The sequence below is a fragment of the Macrosteles quadrilineatus genome, unplaced genomic scaffold (genome assembly GCF_028750875.1).
Source record: "Macrosteles quadrilineatus isolate MER2022 unplaced genomic scaffold, UCM_ALF_1.0 Scaffold_1__1_contigs__length_201487025, whole genome shotgun sequence".
NCBI classification, from domain to species: domain Eukaryota; kingdom Metazoa; phylum Arthropoda; class Insecta; order Hemiptera; family Cicadellidae; genus Macrosteles; species Macrosteles quadrilineatus.
This window is the reverse complement of record NW_026542594.1, coordinates 44111276-44131531: the sequence shown is the minus strand read 5'-3', so window position 1 is coordinate 44131531 and position 20256 is coordinate 44111276. Positions and strand designations below refer to the sequence as shown.

General features: G+C 33.2%; 1 protein-coding gene across 6 annotated transcripts in view; it reads left to right on the top strand.

Annotated features, from left to right (window-relative positions):
• Nucleotides 1-12062: 12062 nt before the first annotated feature.
• Nucleotides 12063-20256, top strand: part of LOC128982858 (carboxypeptidase M) — a 182809-nt gene continuing 174615 nt past the window's right edge. For 5 of the 6 annotated variants that reach the window (XM_054401902.1, XM_054401901.1, XM_054401900.1 and 2 more), the window contains exon 1: nt 17907-18012. The gene's annotated coding sequence lies outside the window, so the exon portion shown is untranslated. Of the gene's footprint in view, nt 12113-17906; nt 18013-20256 lie in introns of those variants that run through there. The other variant, XM_054401898.1, reaches the window with a different exon arrangement.

Here is a 20256-nt window from a genome sequence, read left to right as displayed (position 1 = left end):
GAAGTGACATGGTAATTCTTTGGGGGATGTTATATGACTGTATAATTAAAAGACATTCAATTCATACCAATATGCACATGGTATTTCATTTGTATAAGGCAAAAAGTTCAAATCATATCAACTTATGATTGCCAATAGATTTTGGGTTTCCTTAAAACAATTATATAAAACTGTCTGCAAATGTCAATAAAACTAAATTTATAAGAAATCTGCATACGAGAGGTCGTCCAGTGGTCGAAACTCGACCAAAAATATGTAATGTACTCACTTCTCTATTTTCACCCCACGCTGTAAATAAAACATGTGATTGGAGTTTCTTCCATTTGTTTTGATTTTCTGTTTATATTTCGTTGTTATTTCGTCACCAGCATGGCAACGCATAATATCCATGTTAATTTTTTCAAATTTTTAAACTCATTTTTTGTGCTTATCTTTGAGCCTATTTAAATTTATAAAGGGATTCTGCACACCTACAGGAAAATTGCTTTCTAACGGTATGCGCAGATTTGCCCCACGATGCACACAAGCTGAGAAAAAAGGTTTTAAAGAAACATGCTTGCCTATTAATATATAGATAGATGGTCGAAATGTAAACAAATCTGAAGAGGCAACTTTAAAGGCTTCTGGGACAGAGCCCCAGGGGAATTTACTTCTTTCCTCTTTTGATGGCTCATCTACAGACCAAGACCTTTCTTTAGAGACCCCTACCAAGTTTCTACGCCCAGCCGTTCTCTCAAATTAGCTGGGACAAAACCCCAGTTTTTCCTCCATAAGAATAACATGGGATGGGAATTCAAAGGCCACTGGGGCAGAGCCCCAAGGGAATTTACCACGTTTCTCTTTTGATGGCTCATCTACAGACCAAGACCTTTCTTTAGACACCTCTACCGAGTTTCTACGCCCAACCGTTCTCTCAATTTAGCTATGACAAAGAAAAACAGTTTCAAATTAATATATAGATTTGACAGTTAGTTAGTTCTGCTTGTTTACATTTTTAAACTTACTAGGTTTGTTCTTTGTTACCATGGATACCATCAATCAATATTTACTTTTAAATCTCTCATCTCAGATTTTTGAAAGCCCACGGGGCAAAGCCCTAGGTGAATATCGAAGCGGCAATAGTTCTATATTATGTATCCTCGGAGCTGTAGCTTCATTTGTGTGCAATTTAAGCATAGTCGGAGCAGTATTTTTTTTAGATTGGCTCATACAAACACACACACAGACACCCCCTCTTCTTTATAATAGTGTAGAATATAGAATAGAATAGATAGATAGATAAACCTATTTCAACGTACAATATCAGTTTTAGGAAATTCCTAGTAAGGTTGATAGAAGTATATTGGCATCCGTGAAGTTTGTGTAATGTTTTTTAAAATCACTGTGGGACATATTTAACTTCACTTATTATTTATTTAATATGTTTCTACTTCTTGAAATTCTAAGTTAACTGGGAGGCGGAGCAAACAGTTTGTTCTAAAATGAACTTGAAAATTTTAAAGAATCTTTTTCTGTTGGTTTACTTAAAGTATATAATGTTCTACTATGAATGCAAATCTTTAATATAGTCTAAATTTCCAGTCCCACCCTCAAAAACTATGATATTTAACAGTTGAATCTTTATAACGTATAAACACATTATTTTTAATCGGTCATCAAACTGATTCTTGAATTAGTAGTTGCAAGAGTACACAAAACTGCAGAGAGTCCTTGAAAATGCTTGTGCAATGGTGTAGTTTTAAATTATAAAAGAAACCCTTCAAAAAATTGTATTAACAGGACCAGAGGACCAATATGCACATGGTATTTCATTTGTATAAGGCAAAAAGTTCAAATCATATCAACTTATGATTGCCAATAGATTTTGGGTTTCCTTAAAACAATTATATAAAACTGTCTGCAAATGTCAATAAAACTAATTTTATAAGAAATTGTAGATTCTTCTGTTGCTCTGTAGGCGACCATTTTGGTCACACAAGGAAGTCCAAACTTATATCTTAGTTTGAACAACGTCATCTTGATTTTACATTGCTCAAGATACATAATCGACACATAGGCTTTCAAAAAAAATAAGTAAAGAAAGTAACTAGTGATGGACCGTGCAGACATAGGAACAGTCTAGACTTGCCTCTTACTGACGTTTTCCAAACGAATATAGAAGTTAGATCTACATTCTTCATTTTAGGCTTGAAATAAATTTGTTTGTGGGTAAGAGCGAATGAGTAAGCATGAACAATAATTTTACCCTTCTCCCCGACACGCCACCATACCACAGCATCTTACTAGCAGAGCTCAAGGTCATTGACGTAATTGTAATGAACTAAATTTAGACTTCCACCCCCAAAGTCACCAATGGGCCCTAAAGGTTGGTATGTAACAATTCATGACGGTTGAACAATGGCCTTTAAAATACGCTTTTAATTTGTTTTCTAGCGTTTACCGTATCTTAGAAAAAGTTAGTTTACAATAATTACAAAAACTTGTTGGGCGAAAGAAAAATTCTAAAAAGCTACAAATTAATTAATAATATATGTATCTATATCGTATTAAAGTGTGTTAAAGGTTTAGCGTTTGGTTTACAATGTAAAAATTTTCAAAGTCACAAGATGGTTTCTGAAACTCTTTATACAACTCTCCTTTATAAAAATTAAAAAAAAATATTATCCAAGATATTGAGCTCTTAAGCCACAAAATCCACCGTTTTTTTTCTTACCTGAAGAAGAAATAAAAACAGTAGCAGCCGACGAACTTTGTTATGTCATATTTAAAAACTCATTTAAAAGTACCGACTTTATTTCAAGATTTAAAATAGAAAATATAAACTTTTGAGCTTTTAATTAGAACCAATAGTGTCCTAGACTAATTGACATCTTTCACACGAAGTGTCAACGATTTACCTTTAGTCTAAATGTCAAGTTATTCTGAAGCTGGACATTGAGTTTTGGTGCCGTTTTCATTGGCATCTACCACTTCTAACCTGCACTAAGATGGCGGACCTGAACTGCTTGTATGTTAGTTATATAGATGTGCTCCATCTATTGGTCTTATGTGATCGTTGATTTAAACTAACGGAATTCTGATGAAAATTTGATCATGAATTATTAGCAGTTTTGCAGGGATGATTAACAATAGTTTTTTGTAATTTAAATTGCTTGTTAGTTGGCAACAAATCTTAGAGATGTGTATACATTTTTAGGACAAAATTGAATTGGCAGATGCCATGGTAAAGAAGCGTACTAGAAAAAGTTACTGTCGCCTCATCCAATTTTTACAGCAGTCAGCTGTTGACATGATAGGCGAGCAACCGCGACAGTGAAGACGGGGAACAGCTGATTTCATGTACTAGTTGGCAAATGTTCCTAGTTGGCAAATTGTCTGCTAGCTACTAAGGGCCGGCGCGCACTATCCCGACCACGACCACGACCACGACTCCGACTGGTCGGACACGACCAGTTTTATAATAGGAATAAATGGAACAGCGCGCACTGGTCGACTGGTCGGACCCTGGTCGGGCCCTGGTCGCACGACCAAAATTTTTCAGTTTGGTCGGGCCCGACCCGCTGGTCGTTGCAGCCAAAAATAGCACACAATGTAATGGGACGACGCGCACTACCCCCGACTTGCCTCCGACCCGACCAGTACACCACTCAACCCCCAGTATTCCTTGACCAATCAAACGGTGAGCACTAGTTTTTTTGCGCCGGTCTGTGAAGTGACCCATTAGGTAAAATGTTGCAGGATTTTGACACTTTTGAAACCTGTCTTCATATTGACGTAGATCTTCATAAAATGTTGTAAAATGCCCTTTCAGACCTGACAGTTAACATTGGATATACCCAGTATAGTTTCTTCTTCCGCTTAACGTACTTACAATACAAATGCACCATAACAACTAACTTACTTCTTCAACAATCATCTTGACACTGAAGTTTGTAAATCATTCGTTGCCTTGGTCGGGTCGTGGTCGGGTCGTGCTCTGGTCGCATGGTGAATGACAACCACTGGTCGGGCGTTTGGTCGTGGTCGTGGTCGTGGTCGGGATAGTGCGCGCCCGGCCTAACGTACACATGCATAAGCCATCAGCGGTAGCACCAGTAGCCTCAATGAATATATAAACACTTGTGTTAAGGTTTAAATACAGTAGTCAATGTTATTACTGAATTTGATACTATATATTGTTACTAATATATGAAATGGAGAAAAACGTTACCTTAAAAATACAAAATTTCCCAATTTATATCCAGACCTTTTTAAATAGCTTAGAAAACAAATAATTTAGTATATCAAAGTGTTTTTGTACGGTTATTGGTAACAGGACAAATTCAAAAATTGTAAATTTAAAATTCCCTTGTTATTCATATAAAGAATATTGTAAAATGTTGTAGTTTGCTTGTTTATGGATATATTTTGATCAAACTTGGCAAATTTATTCAAACAATTACAAAACTATTTGGATCATGAACGGTACTCTAGTTTTCCCAAGGTAGGACACGTGAATTGGAATTTTGGCGTTACAGGCACAATGACAGTAACAATCAAACAAACGTACAGATATTGACACAAGATTCGTTTCGGCTATCTTATTATATACAACGTAGAAATAACCAAACACTTCATGAGTCTACGCAATGTACAGACAAAACAGTAAAGACTTCATAATCTTATAACTAACTATCTGCCCATGCTTCGCAACGGGGTGAGAATCTTTGGGTCTCTAAATCCACCGTAAAAAACATTATATTTCATACCTAGGGCCTACAGTGAGGGTTTGCCGACTCGATATCGGGTTTTAAGTTCGGGACGAAGTCGAGTACGTGAAACGATCGAGAGCTGCAAACCCATTTTGGCTCGTGGTACGAGCGCTATTTTTCACCCAAGTATGTTTTGCAATATAACGTCCCTCTTATTTATGTGAAATATTTTGAGGGATCAGCAAAATCAAAAATAACAATAAATAGTTGTCTAGGCAGCTGTGACAAAAAACAAGTCTATTGCAATGCCATGGATACAGCTTGTGCATTTAATATACATTAATGTTTTAAGTAAATAGGCGAACAAGTGATTTTGCGGCCCTAGGGATGTAAACCCCTGCTCGGTCCCCATATGACGATGACAGCTGGCATGGCCAGCAAAACGTAACTTTCAGCCACCAATATAAACCAGCTAAATGTATGTAAAACAGCTAAAAACATCATAGTGAGGTGAAAAATTCGTTACGCATACTTTTACATTACCATGAATTAATTATATGCATACAGAAAAAACGGAGTCATACTTATTGCGTATTTTAATGTAAACTAGTGGCTTGTAGGGACATGGTCCCTAAAAAGCTACGGAAAAGGAATTATTGTTGGAATATTTAAACAAACTCAGAATCAAATTATCTATATGTCAGGATAGGCCTAGATATCCCACTACAACATATCTTTTGTGCAAAAAAAAAAACAAACACAAAACAGTTTGTTGTTTGTCTTTGTTTGCTTTTGTTGATAACGTTATGTTCAACCAGAGGTTTAACTGCTAAAGGCAGCAAACATGTTTATGAATAAATATTGGTTTATTAAGGTAGCTTTGGTTTTTTGGTTAATGCTGATAACAAGGCTTCCCCGATTGAAATACAGTATTGGAAATTGACTTCGTCAAATAAGAAAAGGCAAAAAATGGTGTGTTGAGATACCCTACCCAGTTATTATTTCTAAGTCTATGCTCATTTTGTAAAGGTTTAACAAAATTATTCTTAAGTAAAGGCATCCCATTGACTGAACTTGGACCTAAATTTGTTTGTGATCAACATTAAAAAACCACTATTAGCCTAGTGTAAGTATGTGGTGTTAATCCTCCTAAAGGTGCGATTGATTTACATACTACCAAAAAAGGGCCTAGTCAACGTCTAATTACTAACTATTTTGCGGCTAGTTAGGGTTCCATTACCCAGTTATTGAAACTAATCTCGACATAAATATTTTTGGTTCGTTTAAATACCTGTACGAACCTACTTCATCTCTATTCCCAAATTGTTTTCTAAGAGTAACCGTTGAGGTTATTCCACTTCATACAAAATATTGATTAAGCACTACAATAAATTTCAAATATAAATGTTAGTAAATTAAAAAAAGGGAATAAATCTTTTACATATGTTTTGAAATAAAAACAAAGAAGATCTTCTTTTAATCTTGAATCGTTTCTTAAATCTTGAAAACAATTTATTTCAACTTTGACATAACTAAAAAGTCTTGATTATTAAAGGTAACGTTATCCCTTTACATAGTTGGTTTTATATAGTATACATTACGTTGCAGAATTGACTGGTAAATGAGTAATCCAAATGTAAGCTTACTTGCTAATGATAAAATCACGATCAGCTAGATTGAAGTAAACAAAAATCAGCAGTAAATGCCTTCTAATGCTATTCTTATGGAGAACATTGTACGTTATATCTAATTTTGTGTTAAGATTTTGGGAATTTCACTATTTTTCCCGCCGTCACGGGATAAAGACCTTTAATTTGAGCCCTCTCACGTCGTTCTACGACTTCCCAGTCGCCCACAATTTTGACGCAAAGAATCGGCTTACGTAATTAATATATAGATAGAATAAATTTCTTGTATATTCCCATGAAACTGATAATTTACCCAGCACATTAAGGCCTTTATTCCTAGTATCTCAGTTCGTAAACCATACATACAATGTGACGATAAAATATCAACAAAATAGCATGTAGTTTTATGTAATCCTCACGACATTTCATTTGGTCCATTGACTTTAAATCCATTAATTGTAAAAATTATTGGAGCTTTGAAAAAAACTTCATATAAAATCCTTACACTAATAAAAGACGACGTCATGAGCGCGGGAAATGAGCTACAGTGGCTAGGGCATAGCCCCATGAATACAGAACGGAATGAAGGAACTAGAACGGAGAACTGGCAACAGCGCACGCGAGAAGTAGGGGGGGCGCACACACCGCTCAAGCACTACAACGCATTAGTGGCATCCTGTCCACACACTGTTGATATATACCGATTTGTGGCATGGTGCCACAATTTAAAAACTGGAATGTTAGATGTTAAAATGGAGTGTTCATTAAAAATATCGATGCAGACATGTTTCTACCACCTTCCTTCATCCACTGGTGGCCGCAGGTTGAAAGATGCCACAATTAGGTGTTTGCGAGTATTCGGTAAAACCCCGTAGGTGTGTGTGTGTGGGTGTTTATGTAAGGTGGTATGTTTTAAAAGTGTATTGTTTCTTTTTACATTAAATATTGTAAATAGATTATAGTATTTTATTTGTATTGTACATAGTTTTGTTTATTTGTATGTTTAGATTTGTATAAACAGGTTAAGTGTAAGAGAGGGCCATGTGGCCCTAACTTTGCCTGACTAAATAAATCATTTTTCATTTCATTTTCATTTCATTTCAAGCATCGGCGTTGATTTTGACGTATATTTTGATTTATGCACAAAATGCGTCCCTGTACATTTCTCATGGGAGTTAAATTTGGTGTTTTTCAAGTTTGTTTGGCTCTTCTATCCACCCGATTATCATAATTTTTGTCTTAAAATAAAGCTATGCAAGCACATATTTGTCATCAAGCATCGTCATTCTTTAATGTAAAATTTAACGAAAAAATATAAATTTGTGTTTTTTTTACTTTAATTAAAGATGTATTCCAGCAGTTCTAATTACATTACCCTACATGTTTTGGCCTAAAAACCTTTAGTGAAATACCAGCTTACATTTGAGCTATTGATTATTAATATTCCGATCTTAATAATCCTACCTAAAGCACACTGCTGAATCACGAATCAACAATAATTATAATCGTTTTAGTACTTATCTGCAATCAATAATACGTAACTCTATTTTTATTTAAGTTATTATATGTCTTGATCTTAAAATACTTCTAAGGCTTTCACTTGAGATATTGATAGTTTTAATCAGTTAAGTCAGTTTTACTCAGTTTAGTTAATAAAAACTTGAAAACCCCGTTTTAGCTAATTTCCCATATAGGGAATAAGCTATTACCGTAGGTCTCATGGTAATACCTGGACCGTTTTACTTTTTCGTTTTGATGTCCCCAGATCCAAACACACCATCCGTTCAAATTCATATATATATATATATCTATCTATATATATAATTCTGTAAGACAAAATTTTTACCAGAAAATTGTGGATGTCTGGTAAGTCGCAGAAAAGTGGGAGAGGTCTTAAATTAAAGGTCTTGACCCCAGGGACTCGGGAAAAATAGCAGAATTCCCATAAAGTTACCAGAAAACGAGATATAACGTAAAATATCCACCATAAGAAATGCATGGGGACTGAAAAACGTCTGCAGTCTATCAGCTGTTACTTATTTATTTGCAATGTTGACATTTATTCCGAAAGTCAATGTTGGTAAATAATGTTCCAAAATGAATTGTATTTGTTTATTTTTTTGTTTTCCGTTTTTATAATGAGTGAAGTAAATAGACAGGGTAGGGGAAGACTTGCAAGACGTGGAAGAGTGTCCAGGAATTCAACAGATTTAAGAAATGCTGAAAGAGAATGTCATGTAGGGCCTAACCGTGAAAGAAATCCAGAAGCTTTTTTACAACCTGTCTTTAGAAGAACGCTGGAAAATGAGTTGAGTGTTGTTACTCACAATCTAGGTCCTCTTCAGCACTTGCATGTATTGTGGCGCATTTCACTTCGCAGAGGAGGCCACAAATAGACATTTCAACGCATGTTGCCACAATGGACATGCCACAACCACAAGTAAATGACGAACTAAAAGAACCGTTTTTACATGATTCGAACTTCATAAAAAACATAAGACAATACAACAGTGCAATGGCTTTTGCATTGCTTTCCGCAACGCAAATTATGAAAATTTGTTTAAAATTAAGGTACAAATTCATAGATATATTTCTGAGTTAGTTAATAATTAATAATAATTTTAACCTTTACATTTGGTTCTCAAAATGGAAACTATAGCAGAATTCGTAAGATTACAAAACAAATCTTCAAATTTAAACTAGAAAAGATGTGCTGTATGATTTCAGCTCTGATTCGTCGTTCTCCGGGCTCAGGCCAAACCGTGATGTGCACGTTTCCATTTGTTAATATGTTTTTATATATGGTTTTTATTTTAGTCTAAATTAGGGGCTATGGCCCCTACAGGCCACTAGTATATATATATACCGGTATATAATAAATATGATTGTGATTAGGGCTACAACTATGTAAATAAAAAACATTATAACATTATAACGAAAACATTATAAAAACATGAGTACCCTTTTAAATTCATTTTAATTAACAAACGACATGTTTCAACACTGAGGTCATGTTTACATTTATACAAATACAATAACAAAAATAATGAAAGGGATAAATATAGTCATATGTTAAGCTAACTTAGAATTTTTTTTACCTTTATTTTATTTACAATCTGTTCAAGTTGAACAATAAGCAAATGATATAAATACTGATACAACATTTATTGACCACTGTCAACACTAGCTAACAAAGAGAATTTTGATAACACTTGGCCGAATCTGAATGGTAGGTCCAATATCGTATGTCGCTTCAGTCTGTAAATGGTGTTGTGATTGTCCAATAAATTAAGTGCAAGATGATTTGAATGATTTTCCAATTTGATAATGCATTTTTCACTTGATTTTGTAATTTCTTCTTTGACTGTTCGAATTTGAAGATCATTATGGAGTGTTCTGTTGGTAACAAACCAAGGTGCGTTGACAATTTTACGTAATAATTTTGATTGGTAACGTTGAATAATTTCAATGTTTGAGGTACTTGCTGATCCCCAAAGCTGAATACCATAAGTCCAAATTGGTTTTAGAACTGTTTTGTACAGTAACTTAGAGGATCTTGATTTATTCTTTGTTTAATTTTGCGTATATTATATAATGTTTCTGTTTTATTGCAACTGTAGGATTTTTTTCAAATTTTGGATTTTTTTGTTGATGTTCATGGTATTCAGTAAATTTTGAGGAAATCTTTTGTAATTTGTGTATATATGAAAATCTTCTTTGACATTTTATTTTATTTTATTTCTTCCATATTCTAGAATTTCTTAATTTTCATTTATATTTTTGTATTCATGTCGAGTTTCGATTAGGTGCTCTGCAAAATTTGGTTTCATTGTCGTTTTGTTACCTGATTTTAACGCTTGTATATGTTCCTGGAACCTTTTCTTAAAGCTACGACTTGTTTGGCCAATGTAGGATTTATTACAGTCTGAACATTTAATTTGATAAATGCCAGATTTGTTTATATCTTTAACTTAGTTGTTATGTGCTTCATTAGAAATTTTGTTTTTTTATCATCTGAAAGGCATTATTTTTAGTTCTGTAACTTATTTTCAAATTTGAATTTTGGAAGGTTTTTCTTGTGGGTCGCCGGAATTTTATCCCCCTGGAATTTTTCCCCCTGGGCAAAGCTGACGTCACTATGACGTAGTAACCTGAGTGGCCAAACGTTTGTTCGCGGCCGGAATTTCACCCCCGCGGATTTGGAAGTCTAATGAAAATAGACAGAGCGTGATTAATTAGATTAGCAATAAAAGCAGGAATTTTACCCCCTGTCCATATAACTAGCGTTTAGACAGCTGAAGATGTACGGGCCGGATTTTTACCCCCGGAATTTCACCCCCGGATTTTTACCGCCCGGAATTTTACCCCCTGGCCCATTTTAGAAATTGAATGTTTGATTTTCTTATTTCTGTTTTTAATTAATTGTAAACATTTCATTATTTTTAGTAGCCTATCTTTATTTATTTATTTTGTAAAGAAATGATCGAAACAATTATCATTCAGTTGATTGTTTATACGTCATATTAACCAACTGTTAGCTTCAAAGATCGAATCCTAATCCTAGAATCTCAAAATTAAAATTAAAAACCTGTTCGGTTGGTTAATGTTACAAATAAATTAATATAGGCTACTTAATAATAAAATGTTTACTATTAAATTAAAACAGAATGAAGATAATTAATCATTCTCACTAAGTTATATATCTGGCCAGGGGGTAAAATTCCAGGGGTAAAAATCTGGGGGGTAAAAATCCGGGGGGTAAAATTCCGGGGGTAAAATTCCGGGGGTAAAAATCCGGGCCGTACACTCTAGGTTTTTATAATTTGATGTGTTCTGACCGTGAAAATATATGTTTAATTCCGCGTTTAATCCATCAAGCTGATGTCGCGAAACTCAAAAGATCGCGGCCGGAATTTTACCCCCTGGTTCGTGACGTCACGTTTGCCCAGGGGGTAAAATTCCAGGGGGATAAAAATCCGCTACCCCTTTCTTGTTGCTTTGTTTATTTTTGTACTATGGGATATGTAAATATATTCTTTTCTATTGTTTTCTTCAATTGAACTTTGTGTTTCAAATTTCTTCTTAATTTTCTTTTGAATCATTTTTTCAATTATAGAATATTTGTACCAATTTTTCAAGGCTAAATATAGGATGATGTTTTTCTCTTTTTCAAAATCTTTGCTTGCCATTGGTATATTTACTAATCCATGTGTCATTGAATGAAAAGTTGACAACTTGTGCTGCCACGGGTGGTTTGAATTTGATGGTATGATTATGTCTGTTATAGTTGATTTTCGGTATATTTTAAACTTATGCAAGTGGCTTTCTTTCGAAATTGTTATGTCTAGACAGTTGATTTGTGAATTTTGTATTTCTTTAGAGAATTTAATTTGCGATGAAAAAGAATTTATTTACAAATATTTTTAAACTGGATTATTATATACAGTATGTAGATTAGTTTTGTCTTGGTTCTAGCCTAACCTAGCATAGCCTTTACAGTTTTTGCAAATAGTTAATAGCATTTTTACAAGAGAAAAGTAGCAGTAGTTAATTAACGTTAAAATTGTTAAATATTACAATGTATTTCCTTCCAGGGCTATCACTCAGCATTTTAAAATTATCATCCTACGTAGTCTTTATAAAACATCCAGAAGGGAATTTAGTGCTGGAGGGAAGGGGTGTTGGCAGCACTGAGGGGTGCGGTGGGCGGTGGGTGAGAGATCAGTATCTCCTGGACCACTGAGGTGGCGACTTCGTCCACGGAGAGAGATGCCACCCCAGTCATACTCTGAGGTGAGAACTACAACCACTAGTCTCTAGTATCATTTTGTGTACCATTCAATTATCACCGAACTGCAAACTAATGTGAGAAATACATCCCAGTGATCCCAATACATTACGTTTTGTTTATTTGCCCTTCAACTCTTATTAGAACAAATAACTGTATTTTATTATTATTCGTATAAAAACTAGTAGTTTTACACACTATCGAGTTAAAAATATTTTATGGTCTAAAATGCTTGATAGTCTGAAGACAATGTTGCATATTAATGATACTACTTATTAATATGTTTCTGTTAAACCAAACCGAAATGAGACAAAAAGTGATCTTTTTTTCTAATCGACACTTCCAAAATCTATGTAAGCTCGTTTAATTATAAAGGTTATCATTAAAAGGTTTAGATTTGAAAATTTATACCTTAAGTACCTTTAACTTGCAATTTTTTTGATCACCATAAGAATCAACCCTTGACGGATTAACTGGGGATAATTTCGTATATCTCCAGAACATGTAATATGCAATACCATATGTAGGGTAGGCAATGCAACGTGCAATCACTACATGTTCTCATGATGCTCACTTGTGATAAGTTCGTATATATCCAGAACATGTAATATGCAATACTATATGTAGGGTAGGTAATGCAACGTGCAATCACTACATGTTCTCATGATGCTCACTTGTGATAAGTTCGTATATATCCAGAACATGTAATATGCAATACTATATGTAGGGCAGGCAATGCAACGTCCAATCACTACATGTTCTCATGATGCTCACTTGTGATAAGTTCGTATATATCCAGAACATGTAATATGCAATACTATATGTAGGGCAGGCAATGCAACGTCCAATCACTACATGTTCTCATGATGCTCACTTGTGATAAGTTCGTATATATCCAGAACATGTAATATGCAATACTATATGTAGGGTAGGCAATGCAACGTGCAATCACTACATTTTCTCATGATGCTCACTTGTGATAAGTTCGTATATCTCCAGAACATTTAATATGCAATACTATATGTAGTCTCGCATTAGCGTATTATATACAGGGTGTCCATAAAAAACGTTTCAGGACTTTGGGAAATGAATCCCCATACTAAAAGGAAGAAAAAAGTTAATGGGAAGGTATGTCGGAAAATGCATATTTACCCAGATATCCGCCATTTTGTTTTTTATACAAAAATATTTTTATCTGTGAAGTTTTTTATTCGATGATTGTGAAATTTGGTAAACATCTTAACATAGGTACACAAAACCTATAATAGAAATAAATAATAAAGTTGTTCCGATTGTAAATTTCAAAATTGCGGCCGTTTGAGTTTTTCTAGCTTAAATAACTCAAAACCGGCTAATACAATAAAAAAATGTCAAGTATACTTTTTTTAGCATTTTTAATTTCAAAAGACAAAAGATAACTAAAATATAAGGTTGTTTGTGTAAAAATAAGGCAAAAAAAAGGGTTCCCCGACAAACTTTGACTTATTTTTACACAAACAACGTTATATTTCAGTTATGTTTTGTCCGATCTTTTTGATCTTGGTATCGTTTGATAGGAAATTAAAAATGAAAAAAGTATCTTAGACATTGTTTCATAGAATTAGCCGTTTTTGAGTTATTTCAGTTGGAAAAATTCAAACGGCCGCAATTTTGAAATTATATTATATTACAAGTTTACTTGGGGTAAACTTAATTACAGATACCTTTTGCACACAACTTTCACTAAATGGGTTCTTGTTAATGAGTGCAGTTAATAAAAAAAAAAATTTATTTTATGTTTAACGCAATATATTTATCCCCTTAGGCTGACATTGCATGTCACATATTACATATAATTTTAAAGCTTAAAATGTGGAGATGTTTTTTATATTATTTGACATTTTTTAACACAACTTGAAAAAAAAATTCTTAAGGGAGTTGTAGCGCCCTTTTTAACGATTTTTAATCATTTGTTATTTAATTTGAATTTACAAACTTTTGAATGGGTTAAGCTGTACCATATTATATGTGTTCTGATAAAGAAAATTAATGAAGATTCTAAAAATGCAATTAAAAATATCATTATGTAGGCTAAAAGTTGAGAAATAAGAGATTTTATTAGGCAATGTCAAGAAATTTGGAAAAATGGCTGTTGCTGGAAGTAGGAGTGAGATATAACTATCCAAGTTGCGTATTTTTATCTCAATTTGCGTGCATAATAATGCCTTAAAATATTTAACACTGACTACCAAACACCCTGTATAATATAGATAATATAGATGTGCACCCGTTGTATAAACTATAAATACCTAATTGTTTATTTATAATTTCTTGCTTTATAGAATAATAATTGATGATATTACTCTATTTTACTGCTATAAATACAGTAATAATTTTGCAGTACTACATTGAAATTAATCGTAGCATATGAATATTCCTAATCCAAACATCGAATGATTAACAACACTACATACCTTTACGCTAAAGATAGATTGCAGTTCCTTCTAGCCAGATCATGTTGACACGACAACACTTCTATACAGACAATTAAGTCATCTAAATAAATTCTTTGCTATGAGATATTTTCATAGGGTTTTGATCATGACTCCAAGATTATCAGATAAAACGTTGATGTAATGCTATGATGTAATCAAGACTAATAAGATGTCAGCTTTAAGGCTTCCCCGAATCTTGAAAACTCAAGGCGTCTTAGCATTAAGCTTCGTGAGTCTAATAGCATTTTGTTTAAAACTGTTATCACGGTTTTTTTTATTAAAACTAAAAATTTTTGTCTTTCGTCAGTACATGGACGAAGTGATATTGGTAAGTTTAAATGTTGCAGATAATGTGGTTTGGCTGTTGTTGGTAAGTCAAGTTTTTAACGTCCAAATTATTTTACGAATATTACTCGTTTTAAATGTAAAATATGAGTTAACGTTGGTGCTATTGTTTAGTTTTACTGGTCCACAAAGCACTTCAATTCTGACTTTGAACTTTAATTTCTCTTTATTTGTCCATCAAAAAGAGTGAAACTCTTGTTGTTTAGAACATAAAAATGCGTATCTTCAGTAGCTCGGTGGAGTACACTACTATCGAACAATCGAACCATTTCACAACACCACGAAATAATAAGTGAAAAGGTTTTACTACAAATGACTTGATGTAGAAATTAGTTGACATATTTCCTAAGAATAGCCTATATCTTTTCGGTCCTGACGGATTTTGATTTTTGTGGGTTTTGATTGTTCAAACACGTATCCAGATTTCCGTTAAGAATTTAGTTAATGATTATACACCCTGTGATAACGACGGGGTACAGACGTTCCAATCTACAACGAAAAAATCTGTTGTTAACTCGAATTAAAATTGTCTAAGCCCGTTTTTGTGGCTATGGAATACAACTCAGATTAGATAGAACCTGTAAAACAATAGCAGTGTTGGTTTATTGTCTTGATCAAGTATGCGATGTAAATCTATTATAAGTATATGGAGTTGAACAATGATTATTTTCTGAATTAAAGTCGATCTCGATAACAGTTAAATCGGACACTTCAAATTACATTAAGAAGCAAACCCTTTAAATTCCAAATTCGCTGCTAAATCCCGTATGTTTTCTTAATGTTGATTCGATTTAGATAATGTAATTTGCAAAATCAAAATGATGTTTCCTATATTAACGTGTAGGGTTTAATTCTATATATACTGTATTCCGAAAATTATACATTATTAGAAATACAGTAATGCCTATACCTACTTGAAATTCATTAATATAACTGAAACTTGCAATTTCTCTTATAGGACATAAAAAAGTAAAGTGAATAATAAAGGTACGGTATACCGTATGAGAACCAACCACGGTCGAGTTAATTTCTAATCATGCTTCACTTCTCTAATTCGATCTTTTACAATTGAGATTCTATAAACCAGTTTGATATCAAGTGTTTTTATGTAGGATGCATTTTTACAAGAATTTGTCTCAAGGTTGCTGATGTAATTGTAGTAATCAAGTGAGAATCGCACGACAATTGAGGAAAATTGCTTGTTTAGGCGTTTAGTTAGTCGTTACTTCTCCGTCTAGAAATGGTCGTTATTGAACTATGAAAATATTTTCCAGTATAAAGCGTGGTCCATAAATAACGGATATTTTTACTTGTAAGATTTAAAACGAAAAACGTGGGGTGCATGCAATAGATAATATAAAATTACCTTCACCTATTGAAATAATGTATTATTATCAATTGCATGCACCCCACGTTTTTAGTTTTAAATCTTACAAGTATTTATACTCTCCACATATTTATAAATTATTTTCTACTTTTTAGTGCGTTTAAAAATGTTTTGTTTTAAAAAAGTGTTTTTATTTATCAATTATTTTCTACTTTTTATGTATTCGATTGAATGTATGGCCTACCTACTAACTATATATATATCAATCTATTTAATTTATTGTTTACTTTATAGAATACTAAATAAATAACAATTGACATTATTAACAAACACCTTTATATCTGCAATCAGATTGTTTATCTTTATTTTGAAATGTTTGTTCGTATAAAGAATCTCTTGGGAGCATAACCTGTACCTCTTAACCTCTGCTCTTCAAACTATCAAATTTGAGTATTTACAGCTGACTTCAATTAATTGATATATTTACATTCTTTCAAAATGTAAACCATGAAAATTGGGAAGCCCATGGTACGTAGCCCATGGGAATTATGAAAATTAAATGATATAATATTGCATTGTCATCCATTTGTGAGCTATGTTTCAAATTTCAAGTCTCTAACTCATCGGGAACTTCGATTAAAATTGATATCAAAATTTGTAGGAAAGCGAGCTAATAAAAACAAGCCCATGGGGCGTAGCCCAAGGGGAATATGAAAATTAAATTCATAATTTTGCATTGTCATCCATTTGTGAGCTATGTTTCAAGTTTCAAGTCTCTAGCTCATCGGAAAGTTAGTATAAAATTTATTGTAAAATTTGTACCGGACAAGAAAGCGACCTAATAAAAACGTTTTAAAATAGGTGATGAAAATCAGTTGCTATAACCAACTTGCAATAAGGTTTGATCATTGAAATTGAAAAATTCGAAAGATTGAGTAGCTTAAAATCGTATAGATGTATCACTTTGAAGACTACATCAATTTTAATTATGTATCAAGTTACATACTGTTTAGTAACAATTTTGTTGATGTTATTAATAAAAAGAACAACGTTACGTACAATAAAATCGTGACACTAAACTGGCAGAATTGTATAATAATGTAAATAAAAATGACACGCAATAATATAATCATTAGGCGATTTTTATACTAAATAACTACCCAAATTTAATGGCTACTTTAAAATATAAGAATGGTGACGATAGTTTACAGAAAAAATTTAGAGAAATCTCTCCACTTAAAACGTTTCCTTTTCTTCCAGATCCAGTAATAAACACTTAAAACCTAAATACAAAACACGACCTGTATGAGCCCCAACAGAATAGTTGTGATAATAGAGCAAAAGTTTGAGACATCATTTTAAAATGTCCATCTCCAAGATCCATGGCTAGAGGTTTCCAGTAGCCAACGAGACATATAAAAACAAAACAATACATCAAAAACCTCTCTTGAAAAATCGATGTCATGTTGATTTTGGAGCACAAAACAGCTTTTGAGACGTCGGGGCTAGGCTGGGTAGATAGTGATAGTGAGGGCCAGATTTCGGAGGTGGTGAGATTGAGAACCGTTAGAAGTTCACGGCCTCTTTTGAGGGGGAGGGAGGGAGGAAGGGGAAAAGAGGTGCAAAACGCTCGACCGACCACAATACACTATACTGTACTACACACAGTACAGTCACAGTCTGAGAGAGTCTACAGTCGGTGCTGCGCCTCTGTCCCGGGTACACTGTCAAGGACTGCTCTCTAGAGGTGTCGAACAAGGTACGATCTCTTTCATTTATTTATAACGTCTTGTTAAAAAATTTTTGTTTGTTCTCTGAACCTGTATTTGTTTATTGTTTTTTTACTGATAGATGATAAACATATTGACAATTATCGCCTTTAAGTTGCTGATCTTTATCAGATAACTATCGGTGGTTAACGAAGTTTGCATCTTACGTTCATACATCGTTTTGGTCATTTCCATTTGCTAAGTTATTGAAATGCAGTTAATTTTATTCTAAAATCGTGCCACACCAAGCCAATATTCTGCCTAGCTATTTGTCGAATAAGCTAGTCTGTAAATACAATTAAATCCGGTGCACATATTATTTTATACGGGGGTCACAAAAGAGTTTATTTTCTGTATTCATTACTCATTGATAAATTATAGGCAAATTAGTAATAATTATCATCTGAATGTTGCTGGTTTTAATCTATCAATTTGTCAAACAAAGAGTACGTTTACTAGCTATTGGAGTTAGTAGCTATATATTTCTAACACAAATATTAGAACGTGATTTAAATAAGCTTTTATATATTCCAATATTCAAACAATTATTTTAGACATTTTATAAACTATTAAATTCTATCATACAAGTTGGCCATACCAAACTAACTGTTGGCATTAGTATTTGTTGAACAAGTAGGTCCGTATACACATTTAAATCTGGGGCACATAATAATATGTAGGGCATACGAATACGACTTAAATTGTGTAAACATAACGGCTTCCTCCAACTAGTTTTTTAAATTTACTTAGATAAACGAAGAAAAGTTTCTGAATACATTAGACAAAAATAATTTTACAAAAGCAAATATAATATGGATGCAAGAATAGTGGGTGAAATAAAGTTTACAAATTTACGAACAGATACCACATTTTATACATAACCCTAGCAGAATCTTTTGATCCCTCGCGGACTTGTTGCTATGTGCTACTGTATGTGTAACCAACTTGACTGCGGATAATTTATCATTTAACATTTCGTTTTCATCGATATTGTAATATATAATGAGTTAACTTGTTTAACATTCAATGGCTACACTATTGAGCTGTTTTGTCCTCGTGGAAACGAATGTAAATATGACCTTGATTGATACTTATCTTTTCCCCACACAGGGAAGAACCTCCGGTATCTGTGTTACTTGTATATTCGTTATTTACGTTGTTCAGGTCTACATACCAACGCATTTTGTTGGTTGAAATTTTGACCGGAAAAATTAGTTTGCTATATTATTGTAAACATTTTTTAGCTACGTTAGACCTTATTCTTATAAAACTAACGCCATTACCAAAATAAGCGAATACAATCTGAATATAGCAATATTTCCTCTAGCATTAAGTAAACGTTTTAGTTTATGTTTATCAAGATATCGACGTATAAGAAACAAATCAGTAGCCTAAAACCCATCATAAAATATCAAAGTGTGACTTTAAATATCAGTTACTTTTCCTCCTTATATAAGTTAAAGTAAGTCATGTCTGACCGGAAAAATTAGTTTGCTATATTATTGTAAACATTTTTTAGCTACGTTAGACCTTATTCTTATAAAACTAACGCCATTACCAAAATAAGCGAATACAATCTGAATATAGCAATATTTCCTCTAGCATTAAGTAAACGTTTTAGTTTATGTTTATCAAGATATCGACGTATAAGAAACAAATCAGTAGCCTAAAACCCATCATAAAATATCAAAGTGTGACTTTAAATATCAGTTACTTTTCCTCCTTATATAAGTTAAAGTAAGTCATGTCAAATCCAAAGATATAAGTGGCTTACCTACTGTACTGTAACTGTATTGATGCTACATGATAGTGGCACTGAAGTCCATAAAAATTAATTACCATTTAAAAGTATTAACAAAATGAACTGAAAAATTGCATAAGAATGTTCACACATTTTATTAAAACGTTTTTATTAGCTCGCTTTCTTGTCCGGTACAAATTTTGAAATCAATTTTATACTAACTTCCCGATGAGCTAGAGACTTGAAACTTGAAACATGGCTCACAAATGGAAGACATTGCTATATTATATAATTTAATTTTCATATTTCCCTTGAGCTACGCCCCATGGGCTTGTTTTTATTAGCTCGATTTCCTACAAATTTTGATATCAATTTTAAACGAAGTTTCCGATGAGCTAGAGACTTGAAACTTGAAACATAGCTCACAAATGGATGACAATGCAATATTATATAATTTAATTTTCATATTTCCCTTGGGCTACGCCCCTTTGGC